Source organism: Glycine soja, chromosome 11 (genome assembly GCF_004193775.1).
Source record: "Glycine soja cultivar W05 chromosome 11, ASM419377v2, whole genome shotgun sequence".
Classification (NCBI taxonomy): Eukaryota; Viridiplantae; Streptophyta; class Magnoliopsida; order Fabales; family Fabaceae; genus Glycine; species Glycine soja.
The window spans coordinates 20,480,006-20,488,617 of record NC_041012.1 but is presented as its reverse complement, the minus strand read 5'-3'; the positions used below and the strand labels follow the sequence as shown (position 1 = coordinate 20,488,617).

Sequence of the window (8,612 nt, the reverse complement as noted above, 5' to 3'; positions counted from 1 at the left end):
CCAAGGTAAGCTCTTCAACTAACTTCTGGTGCTGAGTTAGGTTAAAGCCAAACTCTAAAAGAGAGATGCATACTTACCTTCTATATTTCTCTGATTATTTATATTTACATTGCATTTTAATGCTCGATGTTGGCTTGGATGCGACATTAGATGCCCTTGTACCTGTTGGCTTTGGTGCTGCAGGAGAGAGGTGCATGACTTCAAGCATAGCTATTTTTGTTGGAGGTTCAATGCAATGGTATTCCCTCCAATTTAGCATTATTATTTACATCATTATTTGTTGAGTTCTGTTTGATTATTCGTTGTATAATTTTCAAGAAGTCTACTTTTTTATTGGTGTCTCTTGTAGGTACTAAAGGAGTTGAAGCTATACCTACCGTTCAGTACTAATGTGTTAACCAGTGAAACTATAATGATGAGTTTTTTCAGATCTTAAGTTTAACTTCAACCTAAATTGTTAAATATTTGAATTGAATTGGAGAAGCTTTAAAAGTTAATGGAAAGTTGGATTGTTTGAAGATTTACATAGAAAGTAGTTCTTGTATGCCTCTTTCATTTTTTTCCCTTTCCTCCGTTAAATCTCTCCAAGATTTTTACGTTTGTTACCTCTACCAATCATTGATTATTATTGAGTCCTATCTATCATGTTTCAGTTACAGGATACAAACTAACTTGTTATTGACCAATAGTTAAGTCTTAATGAACTTGGGCATCAAGGAAGAATATTAGGTGCTCTTCATGATCAAGTCTGTTGCATTTATCTCAGTTTTCCCATGGTGTTAAATTCATTTAATGCCACTTCTTGATGATTGTTAGAGACCAAAAAACAAGGATGGAAATGAAAATGCAGAACAGGGATGATATATGAACTGGGATATAATTTGTTAAGGTTTTGTTATTTTATATCATAATCGTCTTTTTGAACTACAGGCAAAGGAGAGGATATGTAGACTAGTTCAGAGCAGTGTTGAAATGGGGCTAGACTTCTACTTGATGGAAGAGATATTGTGGTACTAATTTGTTTGACAAATTTCTTTGATGTTCACTGTTCCAAAATGAAATATTTTCCCCGTTATTCTTAAAGGTGTTAAACTTTACTTTTGGAGCAAGAAACTAAGTTTTCAGAGCTTGCTTGAGAGGTACCGGGATATGAAAGTGGAAACTTTGTTGGTCCTACTATCTTATGTGATGTTACAACCAGCATGGAATGTTACAAGGTATATCTTATTTCAAGTTTCAGATTCTCTCTCTCTCTCTCTCTCTCTCTCTCTCATTGATAGGCATTATAGTGATACTGTCTCAGTCAAAGTGACCTTCCTATCTTTTCTTTTGACAGGAAGAAAGTTTTGGACCAGTTCTACTTTTGAAGTGGTCACTGGTTCAGTGCTGAATAACCAGTAACCAAAGTTAAATGTCCATTTACTCTTTACTCTAATGCTAGTTCATAACAATTTCCATATTAAAATGTGCCAAAGTGATATAGCACGGTTACTCTTCTAGTTCTTTGGCTTTAGCCTCTTTCTCTGCATGCTTCCGCTGGCACTCTTCAAGTGTGCCTAAGCAAACACTTCTGAAAGAACATTTAAACCATGCAGAACGTTGTCACAATAAACAAAGTTCATTTAAACCATGCAGAACATTGTCATCAGAATGGTGAAGCTTTGCAGCTTTTCATGTTAACTTTGATACATGTGTAGCTTCTTCATGCATAAGGTACTTTGCAGAACATTGAAGCACGAATCAGAATGGTGCCATCAGTCTTAACTTGGGTTCACAACAAACCTTAAGGTATCCCTAATTATATTTATTCATTATTACTAATATAGATAATTTTGATTACTCATTGTTAGGTTTTAATTAATTAATTAATTATTACTTGATTATATGTATTCATTATGCATAATATAAATAATTTGAATCACCGATTCTCAATTTTAATTATACGAACATTATGATATTTCACAGCTTCTCTTGTCAAGTATAACTTAGGTTGTTGAGAGCACTTGTGCTTCTCTAAATCAATTTTGAAATTCAACTTAATTAGCATATCTTGTCAAGTATAACTTAGCTTCTCTGAATCAATTTCGAACATTAGCATCTAAAAATATGTTTCCTTCCTTCTTGTTTTAAAACAAGATGGAAGGATAACTCAAGCTTGAAGCACTTCCTTATGTAGAGAACCTTGAATTATTTCTGCTTCAATTTTTCTTTCATCCTGCTTGAAGCACTTTTTTATCTAGAGAACCTTGAATTGGTTTGTGGGTAGCATTTCATGGTTGAATTGTGAGTTGGGTAACTCCTATTCTTATTTCAATTCATGAAAATGAGAGTAGGACCTGCAGTACTAACTTCCCACTCATTGAATATAACAGAATACAAAACTAACTAACATAATGCCACTAGCTAACTGGTCCACTTAAATGGTTTACAGCTATTGGCACATGTATAAAAAATTATTGTTGACTGAAATTTATTTGGATTTAAAAAGAGGTGAAATGAATGAAAGAGGGGATGTAGTTTACCTGATTTCGTTAATAAATTAAAAAGGATGTAGCTTTGACTTTTAAAAAAATAATCTAAAAACCTTGGTAACATTTCCTGCGAGAACGGAGAGAGACATCTCCATTTTAAAGGTGCTCTCCTTTGCTATAAAGCCTCTACACCAGTGATAAATTATTTCCTTTTTAGAATTTAGATTAATTAAAAATACATTTATCCCTCTTGGAATTTATAGTAATATTGTTTCTGTTATAGGATTTAGTATTCTTATATTTTTATAAAGCATGTATTATTATTGTCTACAAAATAGTCTTGTTGCTAATACAAAATTTGCTGCGACAACAATCTCATTATGCCTAACTTCATATGAATTACTCATTCCTTGAGTTTGTGCATATGAAGGCTTATTCCTTCTAACTCTAATTAAGTTTTTTCTTTATTTGTTTTCTTCAAATTAAACATGAGAATCAAAGCTTCAATATGTAGCAAAACAACATTGCTTTTAAAGATTTGTGATTTTGGCTATTCAAAGGTATAGTTCATTCTTGATATTGCTTTTTATTTAATGAGACCTTCAGGTATATAGTATCTGCATTCCAAGTTGTAGCGCTCAAATTTCAACTGGGAATTGTTTAGAAAGTTTATGAATTTGTAGGTTTCTCCATGTCCAAGATCAAGCAAATTTTTTTATTTGAAATTTGTAGATAACGGATTAGTTTGCAATACCTATGCACCTTGATTGTATTTTTTAGTCTTCAGTGCTACATTCACAACCAAGATCTATAGTTGCTACCCCTGCATATATCACTCTAGAAGTTTTGCTTAAGAAGGAATATGATGGCAAGGTATTGTTGGACAAGCAGCCTCAGAAATATTAAGAAGGGGGGGTTGAATTAAGATTTCGTTGACTATTCTTAATTGAAATTTTCCCTTTCTTAATTATTCCTTAGATTAAATTATTTTTTAATTATAAGTTACTCGAATAAAAAATAAAGAGAAGTAACTTTAAAGAAATATAAACACAACAGAAAGTAAAAGAGATTAAGGGAAGAGAGAATGCAAAACCAGATTTATACTGATTCGGTCATAACTCGTGCCTACGTCTAGTCCCCAAGAAACCCACTTGAGATTTCCACTATCCTTCTAAAATCTTTTACAAGCAATGAACCACAAAGGACTTCTCTCCTTTGTGTTTAGTGATTACAACCAAGAAGTTATTCCCACTTCTTGCAATGAACCCCAAGGAACGTTGGTCCCTTGTGTCCAATGATAACAACCAAGAAGTTATACCCACTTCTTGCAATGAACTCAAAAGACGTTGGTCTTTTGTGTCCAGTGATCAACCAAGAAGCAAATCCTGCTTCTTGCAATGAACCCAAGGAACGTTGGTCCCTTGTGTTCAGTGTTTGCAACCAAGAAGACATTCTCTTGAAAATAGTCACCAAGAGTAGGTCTCTTGAAAAAAAATTTGTAAAAATGGAGGAGAGGAAGAAAATAGAATAGCACAAGTTTTTTGCCCAATGAACTTTTCTTGACAAAGCAAGTATTGAACAAAAAAAAATCTTAGAAAGATGTTGAGAATGATTCTGATAATCTCTCTTGAAATTCGTGTCATGGTCACATATTTATAGTTATTTGATGGCTCTTGAAGAAAGCATGTTAAAAGTTGCGACTCTTGGCAATTTCTTCAAAACTGGTCACTTTAAAAGCTGTGACTCTCTTGAAAACTAGTTACTTTAAAAGTTGTGACTCTTGGCAAATTCTTAAAAACCAGTCACTTTAAAAATTGTGACTATTGACAATTTATTTTTCAAAACCAGTCACTCGTAATCGATTACCATTATAGTGTAATCGATTACACATCAACAGTTGTGACTCTTTATGTTTAGATTTGAAAACCAACATTTAGAAACACTGGTAATCGATTACAAATGTTGTGTAATCGATTACACAAGTTTGAAAATGTTTTATCACAAGTTGTGACTCTTGAAATTTGAAATTCAACGTTAAAAAACATTGGTAATCGATTACATGCCCATGGTAATCGATTACTGCTTTGTAAAATAGTTATAAAACTGTTTTGAGCTTCTAGTAATCGATTACTGCCTTATGGTAATCGATTACCAAAGAGTAAAAACTCTGGTAAAAACATTTTCTTTGAAAAATTCTTTTGGACAAATTGTTCTTTTCAATCTTTTCTTTTGAAAAAATCTTTTTATACTTATCTTGATGCTTTTTTTTTAAGTTCTTGCATTTCTTGAGTCTTCTCTTGAATCCTCGCTTGAATCTTGATTCTTGATTGAATGACTCTTTGATTCTTGAAACTTGCTTGAATCTTGATTCTTGACTTGAGTCTTTGACATCATCAAAATAAGCTTGGAAGCTTTGCTTCCACGGGTATCACTTGGAATTCATCTAACTGATGAGACTTTGATAATTTCTCATTAAGATGTTCTTTATTTTGCTTATGTGTTTTTATAGATTATGCTTATGTTCAGAAGCTTATAAAGACCTTTGTTTTCATTTTGCTTAAGACTTTCAGTTTATAGGTCGTATGTGAGACCACAATGACTCAGATTGCAGATGTGCGGTCTTGTGGGGTGACCTTATATGTCATGTTGGTGGGTGCATATCCTTTTGGGGATCCAGAGGAACCTAAAAATTTCCGCAAGACAATACAACGAAATAATTGCACCTTTTTTTTTAATTAGTGTGGTACTTTGATTGAATTATTTTCCTAAACTGATGCATGTTTGTTGCAGAGGATTTTGAATGTTCAATACTCAATTCCTGACTATGTTCATATATCTTCCGAGTGCCGTCATCTGCTATCAAGGATTTTTGTAGCTGATCCTACAAAGGTAAGTTTTTTATAATATATATATATATATATATATATATATATATATATATATATATATGCTGAAACTTAGATACCTTTTATTATACTATTTGGAGTTGAAGTGAAAAGGATGCTAAATGAGTTCAAAAGACATACACTATTAATATAAAAAAAATAATCTTTGATATAACTTTTGAAGTAGTTATTATAAAAGCATGAAGAGTTGGTGGATAAGATGGTTGCGAGAGGATTTGTCACTAGACCTTTGTAGAAGTTGCTTCATCCTTCACATCTTTGAGGTCAATAAGAAAACTTCTAAGATTGCTTGTTAATTTCTATGATTGAGACAAAACAAAGGTTTTTTTATTACCCCACCCCCAAATAAAAGTGTGCTTTATTACTATTACATTTTTAAATCTAGCTTCTAATTGCTATTTATGTCCTAGTGTAGTAGGGTGGTTTAGCTGATTAAGATCATGGATGGAGTTCTTTTCCATTTGATTGACTTTGAATCTTGATAGTTGATACCCGTGATTAAGATCATTGCAGATGTCGTCTCATGGCTGCACAAGTAGAAACTATCTTATTTGGTGTCTACATAATCATTTTCTTGAAAATTTATTTGCCTTTCTGTTTATTTCTAGACCCAAAATTTGGATACTTTTTTTGGAGTTGAGTAAGCCTTAATTTTGGTTAATTATCTACACTTTCTGTGCATATAGAAACTATTATTGCATATTTTATAATTATATTTGTTGATTATTACTAATATATATAATATTGTAATTATAAATTCAACTTTTCATAATGTAATTATATTTATTGATTATTAGTAACATATATAATATATAATATTGTAATTATAAATATTGATTTTAATATTATATGATAATATTTATTGATTTAAGCTCCTTTGTAATGGAACAATCGTGGCAGCTTCAAGATTCATTCATTCATACTCATCGTAATTAATGACATCCCAGTTTTCTTTTATTTTTAAGGCATGAATGGCACGATGCAAGTTTTCTAATTGGGAATAAAGATAAAGATGTATTACCAATTCCAACCTCTAAGAAGGAACAATAAAGGGAAAGTCCATTGTTTCAGGTTAGTTTCATGAATGCTTAATTATCTACACTTTCTGTGCATATAGAAACTATTATTGCATATTTTATAATTATATTTGTTGATTATTACTAATATAGATAATATTTTAATTATAAATACAACTTTTCATATTATGTAATTATATTTATTGATTATTAGTAACATATATAATATTATAATTATAAATATTGATTTTAATATTATATAATAATATTTATTGATTATTAGCAACACTGATAATATTGTAATATTGATTTAATTAACCTAAAATTTAATTACAGGTAATTCAACATTTAATATCGGTACTGACGTAAGCACCGATGTAGAAACACACGTTTGTTACATCGATGGTCAAGGTAGCAACGTTGTAGATAGCATATTTTCTAAGTTGTTGATGATATCAGCAACATTGTCAATAATGACTTTTCAAAGACGGTGGTTTGCTTAGGATCGATGTAGAAAATAATGTGTTTTCTACATCTACCGATTGAGGACCAATGTCAAAACATTGAACTATCAATGTCGTCATGTTCTACATCGTTTGACCACCGATGTAGAATGGTGTTTTCGACCGATGTAAAAACCGCGTTTTGTAGTAGTGCTCTTTATACTTGGACTCTTGAGCCAAAACAGTGCATTATGCAATTAAGATGATTTTATGTAGCACCAACTTATTCACAGGTTTTTGCTTTGGTACCAGCCCAACTACTGGTACACCCAACAAAATAGGTGAAGTAGCAAAAATGTCCTTCAACTATTTTTTAAAAGCTTTTCGTTTTTCTCTCCCTCTACAGTACCAACGCTTCTTCTCCCTCTGTTTTCTCTATCTTCGTTGCTTTTCTGCCGCCGTCGTTCGCCGATGCCGCCATTCAAGCCACTAGTGACCGCCTGCTATCGTTGTCCATCGCTATCAACTTAAGTCTTCTTCTCTCTCTCGTTCTCGGATTTTATGTAGGCACGGTGGGGATTGGGAATCCGTATAAGGGATACGAATTATCAATCCGTATGACTTATACAGATTATTAATCTATAAATTTATTTTAAATTTTTTATTTAAATTTGAAAGAAAAAATTATTTTATAATTTTTTTAAAAAATATTAATGTGTTTGTTAGAAAAATTGTAATAAATAAATCAACATACTCCCAATAAAACGAATCAAGTTTGGTTGATCTTTGTTGTTTGGTCATCGGTTTCTTCTAAGCATCTTTTGTTTTCACTTTTTCTAAAGGAGCATACATAGTATTTAGCCCAGGGTAAGAAATTTCCTGAAGTTTACTATTCAAAATAACTTTACCACAAACATGAAGCTCTTCAAATCATTTGGATATGATTTTCATCTCTTCAATTGTGCTTACTTCGGCCTCAGATAACCCTTGGTCTGAAAAACTTAGCCCCCACCAAAACATGGATTGTCTCAAGTGATATGGTACCAACAACATATCTAGATAGCTCACATGCACATGGAAGACCGTGAATAGTTCTCATGATACATCCACAACGAGAAGGGTTTTTGCCAACATAATGTACATGCTCAAACTCAGCAGCAATCTAATTTAAAGCATACCTTGATACCATGCCAAGTAGTCTCTTGTATAAGGTAACTTTAAAAACTTGTCCAACCACATGTGTATTTGTCTTAAAAGATGCCTTAATTTCAGTGTGTAGTAGCGTGATCATGTTGTTCATGGATTCCCAAACACTTCATAGGTCTTCAAGGTTATTTTGTAGTAGTCTTTTTAAGGCCCAATGAGCAAACTCAATCCTACATATGAAATCCACAACCAGGTAAAGAAACACAATTTTTTTAATCCATTCAATCATAAACCATGAAAACAACAAAAATTTAGAATTTTTATACCTGTTAGTTGTTGTGCTTCCTAAGTGTATTACTTTATTCGTCTAAGCTTTAACAAATCTTTCTTTGTGAGGAGTCAGCCATGTTTGGTTGACATAGTCAAACAAACATTGGCTATGGTGAGCAAGCAATTTTAAACTTCTTAAGGAACTCATCGAATTGTTGCTCAGAAGGACAATTCACCAAACTCCCTCAGGCTTCCATGACAGAATCCCATCTATTTTTTTGACCAACTAGGGTTTTACACTTTGTCTTCATATTCTTATCAATGTAAAATCGACACAACAAATTGGTAGCCTCAGGGAAT

General features: G+C 32.2%; 2 long non-coding RNA genes across 2 annotated transcripts; both read left to right on the top strand.

The window, feature by feature from the left end:
* Window positions 1-354: 354 nt before the first annotated feature.
* On the top strand, window positions 355-1,782 carry LOC114374118. The gene is made up of 3 exons (XR_003658524.1): window positions 355-1,010; window positions 1,085-1,217; window positions 1,337-1,782. It is a non-coding gene; the product is annotated as an uncharacterized LOC114374118 (long non-coding RNA).
* Window positions 1,783-4,879: 3,097 nt separating this feature from the next.
* On the top strand, window positions 4,880-7,164 carry LOC114374561. The gene is made up of 3 exons (XR_003658580.1): window positions 4,880-5,360; window positions 6,343-6,448; window positions 6,730-7,164. It is a non-coding gene; the product is annotated as an uncharacterized LOC114374561 (long non-coding RNA).
* Window positions 7,165-8,612: the final 1,448 nt, after the last annotated feature.